The 21,858-nt window shown below is 37.6% G+C and overlaps 1 long non-coding RNA gene across 3 annotated transcripts in view; it reads left to right on the top strand.

The window, feature by feature from the left end:
* Positions 1-21,858, top strand: part of LOC141410829 (uncharacterized) — a 72,186-nt gene that overhangs the window by 567 nt on the left and 49,761 nt on the right. For 2 of the 3 annotated variants that reach the window (XR_012435577.1, XR_012435576.1), the window contains exons 2-3: positions 9,200-9,428; positions 9,926-10,054. This is a non-coding gene — a long non-coding RNA (uncharacterized lncRNA). Of the gene's footprint in view, positions 1-732; positions 1,305-9,199; positions 9,429-9,925; positions 10,055-21,858 lie in introns of those variants that run through there. The other variant, XR_012435578.1, reaches the window with a different exon arrangement.

The following is a 21,858-nucleotide window of genomic DNA, read 5'->3' as shown; positions in this document are numbered from 1 at the left end:
GTTTGGGGACCGCGCTTCCAGGTGTGAATACACTGGTCAAAGACTTCAGAGTTTCATTTGAGCTTCTGCATATAAACTCGCCACCTAACGCCCGGCCCTAGGGCGCCAGGGCCGAGCACCACTGGCGCTGCAAGGCGCATTGGATATCCCTGCGCCTCGGCTGGCCAAGTGCCAGGCAGCAGTTGGGAGCTTCGGCTATTTTCTGCTTTTTTTGTTTTCTGTTTTTTGGAGATCCTTCTCCGCCCCTATGCTAAAGCAGGCCAAGGATTCCTAACCCGCTTAGGATCAGCTCTGTGGACGAGGACCGCGGCGGGCCGGTGACTGATCCGTGCCTGTGAGTGCGGTGCATATCCCGGACTCCGAGTGTGCACCGCTGCGGGTATCCGCGAATGCGTTTGCACATCCACGGCGCCCGCATCTGTCCTGCCTGGCCGGGCGCTCAGCCCAGTGCGCGTCTCGGCGGAGCCGCCCCTGAGCCCCAAAGAAGGCGCTTGACCCGCTGCAAATGCCAGCTCCCAAGGCGCGGGGGCAACGCGGCGCATCCTCACCCAGCTCTCTAGAAGTTCAAACACGGCGCGAACTCTTCAGGCTGGAGAGTGGACTGAATGCCAATTTTCCAAGGAAAAATTTATATATATAATATTTATTTATTTATTATTTATGTGTGTGTATTCGTATGTGCTGCACGCGAGGATAGGTTGTTCAATCACGAAAGCAGCCCTTGCTCAGTTTCCTCCTTAGGCTTAGTGGTTTTCTGGTAATGAATGACCCAAGAGTAACACTGCCAGAAGCCGCGGGAACAGGAGAGCCATGTCCACCCCCAAGGTATGTGGCTATTCCCTTCAGCGGGGAGCTGTCGAGCGCGCGTGTCCACCGCCTGACCGTGGACCCCGGCCCGCTCCTACGAGTCCCGAGGGCTCCACGATACCTCCCAGCCCCACCCCCACTTGGCTCTTTCTGGGAGATGGGCTCTGCCTTTAAGCGGTTACAAGGATAGGATGCCAGCAAAAATGGCTAATCCCTTTCCAGCTGCAGTAAATTGAAGACTGGCCAAAGCCAAGCGCAAACCGCCGCAGTTAAAATGATCTTAGCATCACGTCTGCGGCTGAGAATGGAGCGGCAGTGTATAAAAGGACCTGTGGATCAATGAAAAGGAGATTATAGTGTATCTGAATATTAATAAGTATTGCAGCGCGGCTTCCGCCCCTCCCCCTTCCCTTTTCTTGAGATCTGCAGAATTGAAAGGCAACATTTCAGCCCTTCTAGCTGACTCATCAGAATCCCGGAGCGCGGTTAAAAATACGGTAATGTTCTAATGTGTGCATTTGTTCGTGTGCAAACGTTGGCGTGTGCGCGCGCGTGTGCGCGCGTGTTTACGTGTGGCAGACATGCGGCTGAATGACACTGCAGATCAGGGTGTGTTTGGGGACCAGGGCCGCCTCCAAAATGTACTGGAAGTTGGAGCTGACTGAGGGCGTTTGCTGAAAGCCAGAGAACTTCCAGAGGTGGAGATGGGAACGTGGAGGGATGGTCAGATTTCCCTGTAAATAATCACTACCTCCACTGTAGGCTGGAGCTGTTTTTTTTTTGGTAGCAGATGTGTTTCAATGGGAACACGCGCTCTCTCGGCAAACGTGGGTTACTCGCGTCCCCTAGCGGCCGAAACTGCACAGGGCAAGCAGGAGCTTGAGCTCAGGAGCCAGGGTTGGTTGGTTCGGTTCCGCAGGGGTGGCGGGCCAGGTCTCTGCGGGACTCCTCAGGTCCTCGGGTTCCCGAGGCCGGGACCGCGCCAGGGCGCCAGGCCCGGCTCCTCCCCACGTCTCGTCGCTCTGACTTCGCCTCCCCGGCGTCGGCCCGGGACCCGAGAGTGACATTGGGTCTTTTGAGCCAGAACCTCCGCCCTCCGCGCGGTAACTCCATCCAAGGACATTCCCAAGAGCGTTTTGTTGGAGTCATCGTTTGGATATTGGCATTGTAGCCTTCCATGTCTCCTTAGCCCGGAGCCATTAAAATGCACCCACCCTGTCATTCGCGACCCCAAACAGCACTTTAATTTTGCCTTTTAAAAATGCCAGATAAACCTGACAGGTTTGCTTTCTCTAGTAGGGGCAATCAAGCAGATGCGTCCCTTCCCCCCCCACACCCCCAGATTTCCTTTTTCTTCTTCACGCTCACCCCAGAATTTAGTGAAGTCATGATTTTAGCAGAGGTGGCGAAGTGCACGACCTCTTTGAGTGCAGGGTGTCATGCATATGTCCTGTGATCTCAGGCTTCTCCTGGCTGGATGAGCAGTGGGAAGGAAGCCAGCACAGAGTCCTCCCTCCCTCCCGCGGCTCCTGCGCCCCAGGAGCGCCGGTTACCAGATCCAGAACAAACTGGTTCCCTGGACTGAGAAGGAAAGAAGTTTTCAGTCGTTTGGAGGGAGATTATAAAATCAGTTTTCATAAAAGTCTTGGTTTGTACGTGGGAGTGGTGATGCGTATTGGTCTATTTCCTTGGGCTGTAAGTGCAGCAGAAGTAGGGGGCGCCAAGGAACCCCGAAGTGCTCTTTACAAACTTTGAAACTAGGTAAGGGTTGCTTTCTTCCCTACCTTTTGCCGGAAAGGGCAGGAGAGAAACAAGTGTGTTAAGCAGCCATTGGATAAATGAGTGTTTGCAGTGACTTAACATGACTCGAAAGCAATCTGTTTCTAAATCCTCTTATTACTGCAGTGTGTCCAGAGCTTTGAAAGAAAAGGTGGTTGCTTTTTTCCTTAAGAATTGGAAGAAGAAAAATTTAATTTATTAGTAGGGAATATTTCAAACACCAGACTGGGCCAGGATAGAGATGCATGGTTCGGTTCGTGGCACGTGCTGCTCCCAGAAAGCTCAGCTCAGAGTCCAAAATCAAGGACCTGGACTGCATTGTTGCATCGTGTGTGGGGAACCACAAATAGGTTTATTTGTCCTAACCTAACCTAGCTTGGGAAGAAAGAAGGCGAGGCTTTGGAGCTAATCCACAGGTACAGTGTTAGTTGTTGTTCATCTGAGGCAAAGAGAGAATTAATTGAAATTTCTGGAAGAGACTTGAAGTGTTTACTATAGTAAGTAGTCAGGTAACTCTAGTTGGTGTGTGAAAATGCTTTGAATCCAACAGAGAAGAAGCCACTCCTTGTTCTTGGAACTGAGAATACTAGATATTCCATTAAGTACCACTATCCTGATATCAGGGCAGACATGCGCTTCTCTGTTTTGTTTAACCTAACTGATCTTGGTGTGCCTTCACATTTCAATGGTTATCAAACAGGGCCAGTATTTTGTTAAACTCTAAAGAGTGAATTAAAAGCACTGAATGAGCTGGAGCCACCTTCTAATGCAAAATGACAAATTGCACTTAAGCAATACATGAACAAGAAAATGATTTATGGACTTTTACAATGGTCTGAGCAAATGAAAGCAACATGAATTATATATCCTAATGCTCGTGATACCATTTTCTAATAATACCATCTCAGTTCAGCTGCTCTGCTCTCCTCTCTGTAGGGAAATTGATCAATAAGAGGTCCAGGAATATTTTTAAATTAGGCGATGGCTTTTGAAACTGATGCCAAATGTACATATGCATATATTTTCCCTGGGTACAGGGAAGTATTGAACATGGAGCACTCACTCTTGCCAGATTCTTTTTATATGGTGCTTTTTGGTAGTAAATAGTCTTAAAAACTTATGCTGCTCCACACCATTGTTCAGAATGCAAATAGATCTGCTTGGGGATGATAATCTTTATTGCTCCATGACTTCTTTTTAGGTTTTACAGTGTCTTAGTAGATAGATAGGTCCTATGGGCTCTCTTAAATTACAGAAAAAAATAGATGAAGATGAAGTTTAACATGATGCTTTCTTTGAGTTGGAAAAACAGAGTTACCTGTAAGTATGTCTAGCATTTTTACTTAACCATTTGTTGCTTGATTGCGTGCACATTTTCAGAGGGACATACAATTTTAAGTGAAGTAATGCCTTTGCTATGTTGCATTCTCAAGCACAGGGACACGGCTAGTCACCATTGGCCTCTGGAATCCCATTATTAGGTTTAAACTTAATTATCAAGTTTTATGTACAAAAAAAGAAAACAGCAAAAAGAAAAGCATTGAATCCCAGTTTCTGCTTTTGACAGCATTAATAACTACTCTGACTGAAGGATTACTGAAATCAATGGTATGATTAGGATTGTGAATAAGAACTCCATGACTTCATGTTTAAACAGCCAGCTCTTGGCTAACAGGGAGATGTGTGAGCTTTACTGATGGGGCCCAGAGGCAGAAAATGAAGCTCCAAACATTGAGGTTGATATAAAACTATTGCAGGTCCTACTAAGTTTATATGAGTAATAGAGAAGTATCCAGAAACTGTTTTTTTTTTTTCTTCCTCCCTCAGTACTTTGACTTCCTATTTGACAGTGATGCAGAGCCAGCACAGTGCCAGTATTTGTCTGGCCACTATAAATTGTTTTCTTAGGGGAAGTCCTTTGATTTTATAAATACAGAATGTGATTACTCAAATTGTGATTAGGGTTACAAGTCATGCAGCTATATTCTGAAGAGTTTGCAATCATTATTGGAGACAGATACTACCAGAAAAAATATCAAATGTAACTTTCAAGTCACGTTAGTAATTAGAACTCTGTTGGAAATACAGTAGTACATCAGAACAAACAATAAAATAGATACTTCAGTAAAAACAGTATAACTCCCAGGTTAGTGTAATTCTCTGGTTAGTATAATTCTTTGTATAAGAAACTTGATTTTCATGGTATCTTCTTGAAATAAGCCTGCAATACCACACCCTAAAGTGCTTTATTTTATTTCAATTTCTTATGTTTTTAGGTGAAGGTAACTAATAGTTTTCAACAACTATTCTGTGCCGAGAAATGTTTTATGGTATAATGCTTGATCTTTGCCATCTCTATTAGGTATTAATTCAACATTATAGAGGAGACCACGAAGGGTGTTTAGCCTTTAAGTTAGTCATAAGAGTCATATGGAATTCAAATGCAGATCTTTTGATATTTTGATAGTTTCATTTCTACTGCCCCATGATATTTCTTAAGTCTATCTGAAAGGACTTAGGAGACAAAACAAAAATATGAGTAATTTAGACATGTGGTTCATTCAGACTTTGGACTGACAGGAGTGGTGATTATATTCTAGTCAAAATTGGTCAGTACATCCTAGTATATCCTAGAATCGAGTTATGGAGGAATTCATGATGATGTTTGAGGGTTTTAGTTTTTTTCAAGTTTTTATCATGGAACTAAAACCTGAATATATTTTCTTACAAAAGATTGAAAGTATAAGCAGCCATCTCTTCTTGTGCTGATGTGCCTAACATAGAAATCCTAGATTCTAAGGAAGGAACATGGAAACTGATAATGCAAACATGTCCAAAAGAATAACACCTCTGCTTCATCCACTCCTGAAAATTACCACTTTGATCCATACTGCCTTGTTCTCTTAGTTCATCGGAGGATACAAGCAAGGGAAAAGAAGGAGTGTAACCTATTTAAAGAACACAGATACCATGTTTATCATATAGTTCTGAGTTGGTCTTTAAGAGAGAAAATGTATTTTGTTAAGTGAAACTCAAGTATCATTTTATATTAATTTCTTCAATGTTATTTTGAAAAAAAAAGTTTTACTTAGAAATTTGGGGAATTAAGCAATTAAATTTATTTGAAAATTTCAAAAATTATTTGTTCCAGGGAAAAAAAGTGAAAAGAAACACTGTAAAATAATTTTAAAATTGGATAAAAGATAATCATAGTAAGATGACTATGACAGCACATTAAAATTTGAATGACTGTGTTTTGTTAGTAAGAACTGACAAGAAAAAATATAATTCAGAATACATGTAATGTGGTCCTTATAGGAAAGTTATACATCTTTCCTTCTCATTTCTGACAACACTGACCAGTGGCAGGAGATGATATGGTAAATTATGATATAATCCTGAGAATAAAACCAAATTGGGCTCAATTCTTTGCTTCTACAAATTTGGACTTGGCCAATTACATAACCTCTTGGAATCCTGGTTAAAGTATGTAATACATTCTAAAAGCTGTTAACATAAAGCTATATGGACTTGTTGACTCATTCTGAGGCTTGATCTCAATTAATATATTATAAAATCCTTGAACCACAAGAAGAGTCTCAGTAAATGCTAGCTGCCAGTATATCAAGATGCTTTCAGTGGGGGAGTCCTTAAATATTGTTTATTGAGAGTAGTTGACATTAATTTTCTTGGAGGCTTTATTTTTTTATCAATACAAACTGTTCACTAAGCAGGTATAAAACCAATTTTACATTATTCTTATTTTATAAGAAACATGGTTTTGAAGACTAGATGCAAACAATAAGTGAATACTAAACTACTTAAATATAAGCCTTAAACCATAAAAATCAATTATGGGCTTTTTCTGTAATCATGTTGTTTTATTTTAACACTTTTCTTGCTTTCTTACAGATAAATAGGTTAATTAAAAATATCATTTCAATAGGGAGATCTTTTATTTCAAAATACTACTTTATTATTTTGATGTTTGTCAAATTTTAAGATTAAAGTACAAGAATGCTTTAATTTTAGAGACATTTATTTTTCTAATTCCTTAATTTAAAATGTCTTGACACGCCTCTTCTCATGCTTATTAGTCCTAAATTTTCAAAATTAAAACCAAATTAGCAAAAAAATTAGTTACTTAAAAATAGAATGAGTTCATTAGAACCTTGACTCTGAGCTTAAAGGCCGACTGACTGTAAGGCTCTCTCTTCAGCAAGCTCTGCCTTACCATTTTCTCTGTGGTATTGCTGTTAATGTCATTCTTTAGCAGTCTTTCATTGAAGCCTCAAAATCGTGCATTGGTGCTGATGTGACAGGACCCCACCGTAGAAATCCTGAGAGAATGGAAAAAACAATGCAAATAATGGATATTTTACATCATCACCTTGATAAAGGATGCACATACATACAAAGGCTTGAGTCACTTTAATAACATGAAAAATATTTAAATGCCTATCAGCTCTGAATAATAAATACATGTGAAGTAAAAAGAAAGACTTGAATAAGATGAATTGAGCAAATTTTTCTAGAGAACAATTTTTGTTATGGTTTTAGAGGCAACAGTGATACACATTGGTGGAAAGAAATCATGAGAAACGTTTTAGAGAGACTCGCACCATGAAGAATGACTAGCACCAAGCTTTTCTACAAAGAATATAAACAGAGTGAATATATATTTTTATTTGGGGCCAAGATCCTGACTTTGACCCAATTCCTTAAATTTAAGAAGTCAGCAGCCCCAATTTTGCTTTTTATTGGTAACTTCCACCCCCGCCCCCAACTGTTGATTGAACAAGTCTAAGGTCAGGCAAGACAGGTAAGATCCTCAATTATCAGTCACAGCTGAATGACACTTTTGGTATGTGCTGGGCGAAAGGCCCATTTTCAGTCTTACAATTCTGATGGAGCCTATATTACTGTTTATTCATTAGTGCATTTGAGAAAGTTGGCTGAAGTTACTTTAATGCTAAACTGTTGATCTTCTGAAAACTTTAATTTTCAACACATAACCAAGTATCTAATTTCACAAGAAGCATTACTGCAAGATTACAAGAGACAGAAGTGTTGTTTAAACCTTAGGATTCAAGCGTATCCATTTGAATGGTAGTTTGTTATGGAGTTTGAAATCTATCAATCAGACTGTTTAATGCTTAGTACTTAATAAAGATTTACTGACTCACAGAACACCTGACTTTTTAACTTTCTACTGTTGATAGTATTAGAAGGTATTTCTAGAATATTAAATTCAATTCCACAAGATGTATTTTTAACACTTTGTATTTTGGGAAGATCTTTTTAAGTTGGTCATTGTAATAAAATTTTACTTAAACTGGAAAATCCACCATACATTGTTAAGAAATGTTAACCCTTGATCTGTCACTTACAACTAATAAAGTATATCTCTCCAAACTACAACTAAGCAAGGTGGTACATCATCTTAAGACTTTCCTTTTTATCTAATTTTTTATGCATATACACTATGTTAGATGTTTAAATTTGAATAAACTAGGCATAGTGGCCAGTATTCTGACTTTTAACATTTTTTATAAGGTCATGATAAGGATGAGTCCCTTGGCTGGGCATGGTGGTTCATGTCTGTCATCTTAGTTCCTCAGGAGGTAGAGATCAGGTAGGAGGTAGGAGACCAGCCTATGGCAGGAAATTTGCAAGACCCCATCTCAACCAATAAAAACAAGAAAGCTGGAATGGTAGTGTGCACCTGTATCCCAAGTACATGGGAGGTGTAAATAGGAGGATGGGGGTCCAGCCCAACCAGGACATAAAGTGAGATAGTACCTGAAAAACAACTTTTAAAAAAGGGCTCGAGATAAGAGTCCTGGGGTGGAGTCAGGAGGTCTCATAATTTGGAAACATTGTAGTGCTGTGTTAAAAAGAAAGGTTGATTGTCTTGGTAGCTTCAAAGCAATGTCTGGAATTGCAAGTCAGTAAGGGCATGGTTTAGCTTCTTGCTTCTCTCTTCTTCACCCTTCTGAAATGGAAATGATTCAGTTCAAAAAATGGCTATTGATCAAGTTATTATATTTAATTTTTTTTCCTTTTGGGATGATGGATAAACCAAGCATATTTAATCTGTAATCAACAGACCCATATTGTTTGTAGTTTAGATGTTATGAAGTTAGGCAATACTTACCTCTTCAATTCAGCTAATGATGATTCTAGACATGTAGGATTAAGAGTAACCTTGTGAGATTTTTCTTGGGCTGAGACAGTCTGAGGTAGTTAGCAAGAATGAAAGCTTTTCAGTGGAAATAGAAATCACATACAGACATACAGACCCCTTAGAAAAAGAAGCATTGTACTTGAACTGTGTTTTTGACATATAAACAGAGCTCTGAAACAGAATAAATCACACAAAGTCAGAGAATGTAGCATGTAGAAGTTTACTTGGCTTTCATGGAAAACTTGAATATCCATTGTAAATAGACTTAGTGTGTTATTTCACCCAATAGACAAAAATGAATTCCAGATGGGTTTGAGCATTAATTAAAAATAGGAAACCATGGGATGATTAAATGTAGACAGTATTGAATATTTAGGTCAGTCCTGATACCTTTCTTAAAATAGGGCTTACTCTTGTGCCTTTCAGGGCCATTATGAAGGCAAGAACAATACTAATAAAAACCAAGAAATATATGAAGGATAGCAGAAGTGGGAAGCTTTTCCCATGATGCAGGACAATAAATGCAGAGTACCCTCACTGGAGAGCTGCTTCGAGGTGGCCTTTTGCAGATGGATCTGTTGTTGGTGGTGACTGATGGGGATTCCAGAAGGAAAACTGAAGATGTGTGACAATTTTGGACAGTCTCTTTTAAAATGCAAGTACCTTTTGACCATGCTGTGGGAAGGTTGTTAATCTTTTAATTCTCACGAAGAGAACTTTTTTAAAATCCTAGTTTTTGGTATTAAGATCCTAGAAAATCTAGGAAGAGTTTTATATCAGTTAAAGAAATGTTTACAATAAGCTGGTTTGGAGGTTCCAAGTGGAAAACATTATTTTTGGAGTTCTGAAATGTTATTTCTAACATACATGCATGGTCTTGACAAGTTTCCTATTGATTCGACAACTAAGTCACTGAGCCTTTAGTGTTTATTTATTTCTTATAGACATTCACATTGGAATTTTTCTAAAAGTTTTTTGGTTTATGTATTAGTTCATTGGTCTTCATCTGATTAAGTGTATTTTTTCAAGAATTAAAATATACCAGATTGTTTGTCTCAGAAATGTGAAGAATGAGTAGATATTTAACCTAGAACACAGGATTTGTTTATTTAAAAAGGGCATTCATCATGCTGTTTTTTTGTGGTTCTGCAGATCAAACCCAAATCATCATTACAATGTCACATCAAGATTAAGTTATGCTGAGATGGAAAAATTCACCATAAATTTAAAGCAAGTGCTTCTCTACAAAAAAGAAAATGTCCTGCTCCTTCTCCAGTGAAGGTAGTAGTATGAGTTTAGTGGCTTTCTCATATGTTCTATACATAAAATGGGAGCCTACATGAGGTTGGATTCACTTCTTAGGTTGTACGCGAAAAGAACTCTATTTCTTTGCTTTTATATTGGAACATATATATATATATATACATATATGTGTGTGTATGTGTGTGTATACTCTCTCTCTTTGTGTCTCTCTGTATATATAAATATATATATATGAAAGAATTGAAGAAATACATATAAATACATATAAATGAATAAATACATGTATATGAAGAAATTTGTTTGCATGTAAAAGCCAAAATGTAATAAGCATCAGAGTTTTTAAAAGTCTAATCATTTTGAATAAAATAGACAAAGGAAAGCTAAAGGTGGCATTTTAAGAGCATCTGTTTAATAATACAGTGCTGCCATCCTTTTAAATTACTGCTCACCCTGTCTCTGCAGCATCCTTACTGTGTTCAGGAGGATTTGTGAACTTCTTTCTTTTTTCTGAGCTGTCATATTTCAGTGAATTGTAGATGGCAGTATACACAGCTAAATTCTATGTGGTATAGCAGGTAGACGAAGGATTTTTTTTTCAATTGCTGTTTTATTTCATTTATTATTTTATAAAATCCATTCTGAGAGATAGTAAAGAAACATTTAAAAATTTTCACTAAAATAGTATGGAATACAGATATATAAGAAAGCATAGTATTTATTCACTTAATATTAAGACTTTAATATTAAAATGAGAATTGAAAGCAAAAAGGACAATTTTTTATTCCTTTTTATTGTCTGTTTTAAAAGTTATAATGTGCTTTGATCGCTAACTTGTAGTCGTGCAATACCTTCCTGATTCACTATCCTGAGGTGTGATAGCTTTAAGAAAGTTAAGTATAAAATTCTTGATTTTTATACCTGAAAGCATTCTATTCTAGGAATGGTAGCAAACTTGTATGGTGAAATAAAGAGCAACATAGACCATAAGCTGGTGGTGGACCACTATGCAGAGGCACCTTCTGCAGAATGATGCTAGGCACTGTGACACCCATTGACACCATGCTTTGGGGAGACTATGGAACACATCCAAGGTTGCAAGGAAGTTATTGGGAGAGGCATGGCATATGTCTGATATGCAATCAATATTCACTTTGTTTTTATTTGTTTCCTTGAGTGTGGTTTTTGTTTGTTTTGTTTGTCTGCCCTGCACTCACTATAATTTGCTTTAGCCTTCAGTATATTAAATTCTTGGTTCATATGCAGCTTATAACTTTTTAATAGATATTCCTTCACTTTTCTTTTCTAATTTGAACTTATTTTTAGCTGATACCTACAAACATAAAAACTGTAATGTGTATGGAGTACCATTTGAAGTTTCAATATATGTATGTGTATATTCTGTAATGTTTAGTGTTTAAATTTGTCTCCTCAAATCGTTATGATTTCTGTGTGGTGAAATTCTTTCTCTATGTTTTTGAAATATGCAGTATATTATTAGTGTTCTTGTTGTTCCTGAGCACATTCATGCTCTTCCACTGTTTTAGACAATTGGTTACTAACACGATTCTCATATCAAATAACCAGATTTAAAAAATCAGATCAAAATAATTTCTTCAAGTTAATTTCCTGTTCTTTTTCAAGACCATTAGAGACAGGCTTTCAAAACGTGTTTGTTTCTTAACTACATTTTAATGGATTTCATTGTTTTATTTGATAAGATACAGTTCAATAACAATTGGAAGTCTGGAGCACCACTCAGTGTTTGGAGTTTAAAATAACCATAGGATATAGAGAGCCATTGAAGCTTCAGTTAAATATGCTGACTTTACTTCATTTCAAAAGCAAACTGGTGTGATGAAAAAAATCCGTTAAAATAGGAGGTCATCTGAAACTCCTCTATTTAGGGGAGACATTCAGTGGGCCCAAGGTTTAATTGTTCTAATTGTTATTACTTTTGAATGATTTACAATCCTGGATAGTTCCTGAGTCAGTGTGTTGGGAACAAGTCTCTTTTCACTGGAAACAAACATTGTACTTCAAACTCCCCCATCCCCACTGAACTTGTCCGTCTAAAAAGTATTTTAAAGTGTACTAACTGAGATGGAGTTTTTTCACTACTCATGCCTAGGTTTAGTTTTGTTTTTTTTTTAAATCTTGAAGGAAATGCAGATATTGTAATAAATTATACCTAATTTATTTTTTATACCCAGCTGTGGCCTAGGGGAAATTCATTTCTTTAGGTTGGGCCTGCATGGGTAGATCCTGGATCTCCTACTAATAAATTCATGGTTGTAAAATATAGAAAAGATACTAATAACTTATCATTCTAATTTCAGGTGAATTATGGCAAGAAATTGTGATTGGTTTATTAATTAATTTACCCATTCAACAAATTCATATTGAATAGACCAAGGTATACTAGTGAACAATACACTTGCCTTTATATGTGGGTATGCATAGATAACAAGAAATACATATATTAACAAATTACCTACTTGAAGGTGAAAAGTGCTGTGAAGACTAGAAAGCTAGAACAGGTAAAGGGGAGCTTTAAGTTTAAAATTAAGTACTTCTCAGTTTGTGCCAGAGATGGAATACTGCTATAAGGCTTTAGCGGTATTGACTAATAATGCTTTTGATATCACAGGAAGAGAAAAAAAATCAAAAGACAAAAATGTGGCTGTTCTTTTTTAAGGTCTCCTTCAGGAATTACTTTGAAGTTGATTTCTCATTAGCCACTAAATTGAATGTTTTCCCAATAGGCAATTTGCCCCACACACTAAATTAGTGGGAGAGCCACTAAAATAGCTCTGTCTCTCTATGTCAAGAGAGCTTTTAAAGAAAAGAGTCATCTGGATGTAGAGAAGGTCTCCATTTTCTGATTGTTCCCTTTTATTTTTGGCCAAAACGTAAGGTAGTATTTAAGAATGTATCAGTGGAGGCAAAACATTGGTGTAGGGTGCTGAGTCCCCAGAAGGACAGCATTCAGGAATTTCTTGTTTGCCTTTACAAAACCCTTATTATACATTGAGAGTAGCTAAACAATAAAATAAAAGTGAGGAAATCAAAAGCAAAGAAAAATCTGGTTATTTGAATAAATAAATTTCCCATAGAAACTGATGACAGTGACCTGTGTGACTCTGGACATCTCTAAGAGCATTGCCTCTTGTTGAGGCTTTTGCAAAAACCTGATTTGTAGTGAAGTGATGAGGAAAATGCTTGAAAACGCCACATGACAATATGATGGGCACTTCTGGAGGGTGCTGTGTGTACAGGTGTGCTCCCTGTACATATTGTATAAGCTTCTCTAAACTCATTTAGCTCTGAATTTAATATAAGCAGTGGACTTCCAACAAGTGCATGTCTCTGTGCATGCAAACTCTGTAATTACCAAGTGCTCATGCCTCACTGTAGTGCTCTGTAGAATTTTGTCCTGCTGCAATTTCACTATTTTACCAGCATGCCTATCACCCAAACTTATTTGTTTATTTGCTTGCTGTCTTCATGTACTTATTTACTTGTTTATTTTTAAAAAGACATGAAATAAGCACCTATATATTTGAGACATTATGCTACATGCTTACAGATACCTTTCCTGTATAAAATGCTGTAGGAAAGTGGTACACATTTCTGTACATATCTCATCTCTGAAACACCATTTTGTTCTTTCGAGGTTGTACCTATGCATATATTAGCAAAGGAAAAATAGTTGACAGTGCTGACATAGGTAGAAGTGTTACTAGATGTGATATCAAACAGAAATATGGATACACTCAGTTAAGTGCTACAAACATAATGAACATAATGAGAATCAGTGAGAAAAATATGAATCCTATTGCCTGTATTTCTTTTAATAAGGCAGGGACAGTCTTAATTCATGTCAGAATGCTTTCAATACAATGGTCTATATTTTATACAGTTAATTACAAAATATGCTAATGATACTATCAGTAGTTTATGAAGTCCTTGATCAATTATTTGCAAAGTTCCTTTGTAAAGAAAATTATTTCATATGCATCCTTATTTTAAATTATTAATGGGTATATTACATCACAACAGATTACACTCCATCTATTTTTTTAATTTGTCCATATATTAAACCTACATATTCGCCATACCAGATATTCTATGAACATGTTCTTTTTTAAATGTTGTTATTTACAGGTTTGCAATGGAATGCAATGAATATATTTATAATCATATCATAATCCTTGTAAATATTTGAAAAAGCACACTTAAATCACTCTTACCTATGTAATGAGTTCTACTTTAATACAACCTAATGGAATTATCTTACGTAAATGTTGCATTTCTAGCTGAATTTCATCACATAAAGTTGAAACTATGTGTCTTAGTTTCTTTAGAAAAATTGTTGAATTTCATATAATATGTTTCTGGGAGAAATGAGAGTAATTAAGGAGTGCAGTGTTACCCATTTAATTATCCTATTTGTAGCTTCAGAAGAATCCTCAGTTGTGAAAAGTGTGAGGGACCTTGCCCTTGGCTAATTAAATCATAGAATTTCTTTACCTTATTTACATTCCTCCCTTTTTATTTGGTTTACTTTTGTTCACTCCAAAGTGACCCACCAAAAAATTCTAGACTACGTGTTTATTCTAAGTAACACATTGTGGAAACCTGTGAATCTGAGGTCAGATCTAGGGTCATATCAACTTTGTTAAAACAAAACAAAAGGAGAAACAAACAAAAAAATCCAAACCACTGCATATATGTTTATAATAAGAGGGGTTCCTATAGGTACATAAATTCCTCTAATCTTTGAGAGTAAGGATTTAACATGTTGACACATTGAACTGTTCAAAACTGTGGTTTGTTGCTGCTTAACCTTTCTTGTTTGAGAATGTTGGTACACCGCAGGGATGGGGAGAGGGGAGTGCACACAGAGCCTTGCTTCCCAGACAATTGTACTATTTACTAAAATGCACAGTACCTATTTCAACTTAGTATTTTTTTTGAAAGGCAAGTCCCAATTTAGAATCCAGTGAACAAAAGGCGTCATGCTTTCAATGACTTTTAAAAAGAAGCTAATCTTTCCCCTTTAAATTAGATTAAACTTTTTGAGGAGAAACAAAGCCAAGGGGAGTAGCCAGAGGAGAAGTGTTTTGAAGCCAAATATAAGTTACCAATCCTTTTATGGAATAAAGAAAACAGCAGCTGCCATTTCAGCTCAATAACTGTGCTACCTCCTAGTGAAATCAGTTTGAGACTGCAGAGTAGAAACAGTTTAAAGGTCTATTGTAAAAGAAACAAGAATTTGATTCATTAATTAGACTCCTCAGAGACTGCTTTGAATTTGCAAAACTGAATAACCTTTTATTCTGTGGTTATAGTTAAATCCTTAAGCTCATTTGATTTCACTTTAAGGTTTCACCTTTACAAATGTATTACACCAGACCAATGCCGTAATGTTTTCATTTCCATGGCACTATAGTTAAAAAAAAACAAAACAAAAACAAAGAATAACTTTTGTTAACAATTAACACACGACAGTGGGGATATGAATAGCAGAATTTAAGTTATTTGATAAAACACAAATAAAAGAATAGGAATATGCTTGTTTATGTATTTCCCATTTTAGCTTCAGATAGATAATGAAGATTTTTTCCTTTAAAAATTTTTGAATTGTGATTTTTATGCTGTAAAATATTGGAGTTTTAAGGAGGTTGTTTTCAGTTTTGACACATTTCACTTGAAGTCAATTCAGAGGCAGAATCCATGCCAGTGTTTGGGATCCCACTGTACAGCATGTATCATGTGTCAATAACGAATTCATGTGTCACTAATGTGGAATTCCTGAAACTTTGAGTTTTTTACCGAACCTTTTTCAGTAGACAAAGAGAATATGTTAAGCAAATAAATAATATATAATTATAGTATATACACAAGATTAATTAGAGATTAGCCAGTTTTAAAGTTTCAAAAATGTTTTAAAGGTTTCCAAAGTTATTTTTCAGTTGGTTTGGGTGACAGCTACAACTCACTAGTGAGAACATTGATCTTCTTAAGATCAATTAAGATAATTATAGATTATGGCTATAAACCTTCCTCTTAGGACTGCCTTTGCTGTGTTCCATAGGTTCTGGATGCTTTTACTTGCCTTTACCTGATGCTTTTCAATTCAATAAACCAGAATTTTAATCAAAAAAGTTCAGCCTACAAAAGCAGGTGTACTGCTCCCAGCCTCTCCACCAAGGATTTCCAATCCCAGAGAAATATACTGAGTTTTGTAAGCTGTTTCTTTGGTATTTGGAGCTACATATTTACATAGCACATTGATTATTTTCCTTAATTTTTTTCCATTTTAAGTTATATGTATTAATGTTCCAAGTACAAATTCTTTTAACTATCTGCCTGCACATATAGAAGCATGATTTTTCTAATTCCATCTTCCAAGTAGACTTTTATTGCACTTTTTGGTTAAAACGTTACTGTTACATTATTGTAGGTGTGCAAACTTGTTGCTATCTGAGCTAAATAATATATTTGAAAATAATTGCTTTCTTGAGCAAATACTTTTATCTGGAGTCAGTAAGTTGCCTAGTACGTATTTCATTTGGATATATCTATCACCCCAACACTCTAAAAGACCATGAGAACCGCTCAGTGTGACACATCATATAATCTCCTAAATTCTTTTTGCCTTTCTCATTTTTCCTTCTTTCCCTGGCAGCTGTTTTATGTTCTGAAGCAGCTAATCTCCAGCTCAAACACACAGCTGCCAACCCAGGAAATCCAGTTACCACCATCCTACAGTTTCTGTGCCTTTCTCCTGTGTATTTATCCTGTTTCTAAGTTATTCCTTAGTTTTAGGTAAACATGTCTTTCCAAAGTTCATGAGGAGCGATCATTTCACTTTGAGGATTCTGCAGTTCTTAAAAAAATGGAGGACTAGAATATAGGTTCTCACAGTAGTCTCTGATGGTTCCCTGGATTTCCCTGGTGTTTGTTGTTATCTCCCCTTTTGCATTTCTGATTTTACTAATTTGGGTCTTTTCCCTCTTCATTTTTGTCAGATTTGACAGGAGCTTCTCAATGTTGTTCATTTTTTCAAAAAACCAACTTCTTGTTTTGGTGATTCTTGGTATGGTTTTTTGGTCTCTATTTCATTACTTTTGGCTCTTATTTTCGTTATTTCTCCCCTTCTGCTTGTTTTGGGTTTTGCTTGTTCTTGTTTTTCTAGGAGATTGAGATGTAGAATTAGGTCATTTATTTTAGATCTTTTTGTTCTTTTAATATATGCACTCATGGCTATAAACTTTCCTCTTAGGACTGCCTTTGCTGTGTTCCATAGGTATGTGGTGTTTTCATTTTCATTAAATTCTAGGAACTGTTGATTTCCTCTCTGACCCACTGATCATTGAGCAATGTGTTGTTCAGCCACCAATTATTTGCATATTTTCTGCTGTTGTTTTTGTTGTTGAGTTCTAGTTGTAATGCATTGTGATCAGATAGAATGCAGGGGGTTATTTCTATTTTCTTATATTTGTTGAGGCTTGCTTTGTGCCCTAAAATGTTATTTATTTTGGAGAACATTGCATGGGATGCTGAGAAGAATGTGTACTGTGCTGTTGTCCAATGAAATATTCTGTAGACATTAGTTAGGTCCATTTAATCTATGGTGTCATTTAGTTCTAGGATTTCTTTGTTGATTTTTTGTCTGAATGACCTATCTATTAGGGATAGAAGGTTATTAAAGTCTCCCACTACCACTGTGTTGGAGTCTATATGTGTTTTTAGTCCTTTAGCTTATGTTTGATGAAGTTGGATGAACTGACATTGGGTGCATATAGATTGATAATTGTTACTTCCTTTTGACGTATTGCCCCTTTTATTAGTATGAAGTATCCTTCTTTGTCTCATTTGACCAATGTCAGTTTTAAGTCTACTATGTCTGATGTATTACTACACCTACCCATTTTGGGGGGGCATTAACTTGGTAACTCTTCTTCCAGACTTTCACTCTAAAACAGTGTTAATTTCTGTCAAAAATGTGAGTCCCTTGTAAACAACAGATTGTTGGATCTTCCTTTTTAATCCAGTTTGCTTAACAGTGTTTTTTGATGGGAAATTTGAGTTCATTGACATTCAGTGTCAATATTGGTAGGTATGTGGTGATTCCTGCCATGTAGTTGTTTTTGTTAAGGATTTGAGTGTTTGTAGCCAAAACAATGCTACTCTCTGTTTACTTGTCTTTTCTTCTGAAGTTTAATGCTTCCTGTCCTCACATGGTTTTGTTTGCCTTCATCTTCTGTGTGCAGAATTCCTCATAAAAATCTTCTGTAGTGGTGGCTTGGTGGCCATATATTGTTTTAGTTTCTGTTTATCACAGAAAACTTTTATTCCTCTGTCAATCTTGAATATATTTTGCTGGGTAGAGTATCTGAGAGCTAAAATTATTTTCTTTCAGTGCCTGAAATACCTCACTCCATGCCCTTCTTGCTTTTAAAGTTTCTGTTGAGAAATCTTCTGTTATTTTGATGGTTTTATGTTTATAAGTTATTTGTGTTTTTGTCTCTTACTGCCTCCAAATTCTTTCTCTGTTCTTTGTGCTGGTTGTTTTAGTGATAATATGTCATGGAGAGGTTGTATTTTGCTCAAGTCTGTTTGGTGTCCTGGAGGCCTCCTGCACCTGAATGGGCAACTCTTTCTCAAAAGTTGGGAAATTTTCTGTTTTTTTTTTTTTATTTACTATATTACATATCCATTTGGCTTTCACCTCTGCTTCTTCTTCAGTGCCCATGATTTCAGGTTTGGTGTTGTGATGGAGTCACTGAGTTCTTGCATGTTCCTTTCACAGCTCTTGAGTTGTTTGACTAAGAGGTCTTCTGCTTTTTCTTTAACATCTGTTTTATTTTTAGGCCTGTGAATCTGTCTTCCACTTGTTCTAGTCTGCTGAAGTGGCCTTCCACCTGTCTAAGGGGACTTTTATTTCCATGATTTCTATTTGATTCTTTTTTCTGAGGTTTTCCACATCTTTGTTCAACTCCTCTTTAATATCTTGTGTTGTCTTCTTTATTTCGTATATCTCTTTTTTATAATCTCCTTTGTTATACTTTGTTGTTTGTTGAAGTCCTCTCTGAGTTCATTTAGTTGTTTCCATGGTTTCTCAAATTTTTTATTTGTGATGTCTTTAAATTTCTTGAGTGCATTTTCTACTCTCTGGTTAACTGTGTCTTGTATCTTCTCCATTAGTTTCTCAGTGATGTCTCCAAGATTTCCTCTTTGAGGGATTTTTTTGTGGGTACCACTGGGCTCGTAAGTGACATTTATCATTGTTTTGTTGGGGTTAGGAACTGGGTATCAATTTTCTTCATTTTCCTCTAAATCCTCTATTAATTTTTTTTTTTTTTGAGGCACGTATTTTCCTTACCTTCCTCTTCTCCCCATTGCTCCAATTGGTATGGTGCAACTTTGTTTTTTGATTGGCTACTTGGTGGTTTTAATTGCCTGTTTTCTTTTCTTTGATTTAATTTTTGTGTTGTGACTGACTTGGTTGTTAGCTAGGTTGATGTGCTCTTCCTGTCCCTGGCCTTAAGGTGTAAATTAGCAATAACAAATTCACAGATTCAATGTCAGACCATATGTTTACATCTTATATAGAAAATCCCTTGGTGATAATATCCATAAACAGTGGGAGTTGAAAGGCTAATGGTTGTTTGTCTAGAGACAGAAACTTGGGTAATTGGTAAAGGTGGTGCTATAAGGGGGGTGGGTGAGGGAAAAGATATGGGGACTTCTGGGTTTGTGACCCTCATGTTTGTCTGGGTGTGTTTGCACTGTTGTAGTGGAGCATGCTTGTGTCAGGGATTGCAGGGGACTGGGTTTGTGTACAGTTGGTACAGTAGGCTAGTCAGCAGATGGTGAATGTGTAGAAAGGAGGAGCACTGTGGTGACAGGTTGGGGAAAGATAGGAGGGGAAGGCTAAGATGGGAAAATGTGGACGAGAAGGGGCAAAAAGAGTAGATGGAAATGAGAACAATAGATTGTAGCACATGAAAAGGAGGGAAAGTGAAGGCAGTAAAAATAGGGATAAGAAAATAGTGATGGAAAAGGTAATATGAAAAACCAGACAAAACAAAAAACCAGTTACAGCAATAACAAAAAGTTCAGTGTGCTCGGTAAAAGTTTTGGACTTATTCCTTTGGCATCCAATTCTGGTATTAACACTTGGCATTCTGGGCTTTGTGGGGAAGGGTGCTGCCCCTCTTGTCACACAGCTTGGGGAGGAGACTGCTGGAAGGGTTTCTTTTGCCTCATTCCTTGGTCTTATGGGCTGTCCATTAAAAGCAGGAGCTCTGACATGGTCTCATCAGCTAACTGGCTTGTGAGCAGTATTTGGTTCCTTTTGTCCACTGGCCAGGTTGCAATTGGGAACTGAGGTAACTCACTGCCAGTTCATGCAAGGTGGTCAGATTTGTTCTTGTTTACACCAGGCAGCAGCTGCCTTGCCCTACCACTGCAACTCTGTCTGGTCAGCTCCTCCCCCAGCAAGGTGGGGCATTTCAGTTTTGAGTACTTCCCTCAGTCTCACAAGACTAGCTCAGTGATCCACCATGTCCCTGCTTTGGGAGGTTGGCTTGTTGCCCCACCCATGCTCTCAGACTTTGTTACTTGTCCTGCCTTAGTTTGCTCAAGTTCGACTCCTTTCTCCACCCCCATTCTCTGAGAGAGGTTCAGTGTTGCACCCCACCCTGTTGTTGGTGTTAGATCACAATTTGATGTTCATGCTTTTCAGTTCAGTTTTGGTGCGGGAGAGTGTTCAATCTGCCTAGGGTCTGTGCTGGATTATGTTCCCAGGGGGTGGGTTAGGGGAGTCACGTGTGGTGCATGTTGCTCACCTCTTGGGTCTTCACGTTTGTGCAGGCAGCTTTGAAACCAGCTGGTGGGGAGAAATGGCTTCTGCTTTTCTCCAGGCAGACACTTACTGGGACTGGGTTCAGTGTGGCAGGGTGTAGGGAGGCTTTCCATGAGTTAGGAGTTCCAGATGTCACAGAGTTTGATTCTGATTGATGCTCTATCATCTGTTTATTGGAAAAGAAAGAAAGAAAGAAAAGGGAGAAACAGCTAGGTGGCTTTTTCCCCCCAGGGCAGACACGCCCTATTGAGTGTACTGTTAGGATCTTCCTGGCTGTGAGGTGCAATTAAAAGCTGTTTTAAGGGTTAGTCCTTGGATTTTGTATGCACCTAATGTGTTGGCACTTGTTATTTTTTTTCTCCTTCTTTCTCTCAATCTTTTTTTTTAATTGTTGTGTATGGAATACATTGTGGCATTTATAAAAGTTCTTACAATATATCAAATACATCATACTTGAATTCACCCCCTCCACCATTCTCTTTTATCCCTCCCCCCTCCCCTCATTTTCTCTCAATCTTCTGAATGTAAGTTGTAGGCTGGATATGTGGCTCAAGAGGTAGACCACCTGTTTACAAAGCATGAAGCCCTGAGTTCAAACCCCAGTACCACCAAAAAAAAAAAAGTAAGATGCAAACATCATAACACTTCACCTCAGATTACTTCAGCATAACTGGGTGCTGGTGGCTCATGCCTGCAATCCTGCTACTCAGGAAGCAGGGATCAGGCCAGCCCTGGGCAAATAGTTCACCAGACCCTGTCTTGAAAATACCCAACACTAAAAGGGCTGGTGGAGTGGCTCAAGGTGTAGGCCTGAGTTCAAACCCCAGGACCACCAAAAAAAAAACAAAAGAAAATTACTTCAGCATGAATTTCCTGACACAAGGACATTTTTCTGCCAAACAATTAATATCATTATCATACCTGAGAAAGGCAGTTGTTATTTTGG

Source organism: Castor canadensis, chromosome 9 (genome assembly GCF_047511655.1).
Source record: "Castor canadensis chromosome 9, mCasCan1.hap1v2, whole genome shotgun sequence".
NCBI classification, from domain to species: Eukaryota; Metazoa; Chordata; class Mammalia; order Rodentia; family Castoridae; genus Castor; species Castor canadensis.
This window is presented reverse-complemented; position numbering and strand designations above follow the sequence as displayed.